Source organism: Sorex fumeus, unplaced genomic scaffold (genome assembly GCF_029834395.1).
Source record: "Sorex fumeus unplaced genomic scaffold, SorFum_2.1 ptg000034l, whole genome shotgun sequence".
NCBI classification, from domain to species: domain Eukaryota; kingdom Metazoa; phylum Chordata; class Mammalia; order Eulipotyphla; family Soricidae; genus Sorex; species Sorex fumeus.
This window is the reverse complement of record NW_026606091.1, coordinates 45,560,157-45,562,595: the sequence shown is the minus strand read 5'-3', so window position 1 is coordinate 45,562,595 and position 2,439 is coordinate 45,560,157. Positions and strand designations below refer to the sequence as shown.

Below are 2,439 nucleotides of genomic sequence, written 5' to 3'. Positions count from 1 at the left end.
CTGGCTCTGCACTCAGGGATCAGTCCTGGCAGGCTTGGGTAACCATACTGGGGTACAGGGGTTTACTGCATGCAAGACAAATACCCTACGTGTTGTACTATCACTCAGACTCAGAAAAAACTAATTTAATAAACAGTATTCTCTTTAGTAATTTTTAAGATTAAAAATAGCTTTCACATAAAATTAGCAAAGCCACATGATATCTTTTGGATTCAAATAGTTTGGGCAAAGTATTGGTATTGTCTAAGTCAAAAATTAAAAAAGTGATGGAGTATTTTGCATTTTATACCTAAACTTATTCAAATATTGTCTATTATTTTACTCATACAAAAATATTTTTAAGAGCTATTTAAATAAATAACAAACCTCTATTATCATAAACGGATGTTATTCTTTCCAGGTCACACAATAAAGGAGGTGATTAAGAAGTCAAAAAATGACTCATGAATTAATGAAAGCGTGTGATTCTGAACTTTACATAGGTTAGTGAAAGCAAGTGATTCTTCTGGGCCAATGAAAAACATCAGAAGTTAATTTATTATGGGGTGGTGGTGAGAGAGATATGGATAGGAGAGGAGGTTAAAACAATGTTAGGATGGTAAGATCATATTACACATACTGAATCTAAAATGTCTGAGAAAAACTGAGTGGTTGACCCAGGTTGCAATGACTTTAAAGTTTGAGAGTATGGAAATGTACGTTGCATGTCCCACCAGTCTCCTTGTTGACAGACTCTCAGAATAATGATAGCTCACTGGTTCCTTTGGTTTGGTCCAGTAGCTCCTGTGGTGCTCGGGGCTCAGCAGGCGAGGTGGCTAAGAGGAGGCGGGGCTCAGATTCAAAGCCAGCCCACCTCGAAACATTCTTTGCAAGTCTACGTGCATGTTAGGTCACTACCTTGCTGTTTTCTGAAACCCCTGCCTCTCACCACCATTCTGGTGTCGCTTTACAACAAGTTGACTCTAGCCTGGCTGGACTTAAAGAAAAAGAGGGTCATCATGAGAGTGGACTTCAATGTCCTTCTCAAGAACAAGATCAACAAACAACCAGAGAATCAAGGCAGCCATGCCAAGCACTGAATTCTGCTTGGATACAAATTTGGGTTGGCCTGATGATGTCCCCAGGTTGCATGGAACTGAAGAACTCAGATCTGTGCTGGGCAAGGATATTTTGTTTTTGAAAGACTGTGTTGGCCCAGAAGAGGAGAAAGTTTGTGCTGACCCTGATGCTGGGCCATGTCATCCTGTTAGAGAACCTCTGCTTCCATGTGGAGGAAGATGGAAAATGAAAAGATGCTTCTAGGAACAAGATTAAAGTCAAGACAGCCAAAGCAGAACCTTCTGAGAGTCACTTTCCAAGCTAGGACTTGTCTATGTCAATAATACTTTTGGTACTGCTCACTGAGCCCACAGTTCTGTTCGTGCTGGGACTCATCTGTCACAGAAGGCTGGAGGTTTTCTGAGGTAGAGATTGCTGAGCTACTTTGCCAAGACCCTGGAGAGCCCAGAGAAACACTTTCTGGCTATCTTGGGCAGAGCTAAAGATGCAGAAAAGATCCAGCTCATCAATAATATGCAGAGCAAAGTCAACGAGATGATTATTGGTGATAGAATGTCGAATAATTTTCGCCTTTCTTAAGGTGCTGAACCACAGAGAGATAGGCACTTCTCTGTTTGATGAAGAGGGAGCCAAGGTTGTCAAAGACCTGATGTCCAATGCTGAGAATAATGTGGTGTAAAGATTACCTTGCCTGTTGACTTTGTCATTGCTGAAAATGCCAAGACTGGACAAGCTGTTGTAGCCTCTGGTCTACCTACTAACTGGATGGCCCAGGACTGTGATTCTGAGAGAAGTAAGAAGTACTCTGAGGCTGTCTCTCAGGCTAAGCAGATCGTGTGGAATGGACCTGTGGGTGTATTTGAGTGGGAAGCTTTTGCCCAAGGAACCAAAGTCCTCTTGGATGAGGTGGTGAAAGCTACTTCCACAGGCTGCATCACCATCATAGGTGGTGGAGACACTGACACTTGCTGTGCCAAATGGAAATCAGAGGATAAAGTCAGCCATGTGAGTACTGGGGATGGAGCCAGTTTAGAGCTCCTGGAAGGTAAAGTCCTTAGTAAAGTGGATGCTCTCAGCAATGTTTAGTATTTTTCCAAGCACAACCCCTGAGTCAACTTAAGTGTTTTCTTCATCTCCACTTGACAATAGCTAAAATCTTTCCATATGTCAAGATTCAGTTAGCACCCAATAGATCAAGCATCAGGAACCCTTAAACAGTTGTACAGTATCTCAGCTTATCTTTTTACTGCACCCTGAATTTGCCTATATTCTGCAAGATCCTATTTGAATTTCTTAGTGACTAAACCACTGTGCATTTTAGAGTTTGTGTATTTATAGTTTATTGCCTGTTTTTTATAGTTTATTGAATACATCACAGGT

The 2,439-nt window shown here is 41.5% G+C and overlaps 1 pseudogene; it reads left to right on the top strand.

Moving 5' to 3' along the window:
• The first annotated feature begins 743 nt into the window (after positions 1-743).
• On the top strand, positions 744-2,145 carry LOC130026350 (phosphoglycerate kinase 1-like; annotated as a pseudogene).
• The last annotated feature ends 294 nt before the right edge of the window (positions 2,146-2,439 follow it).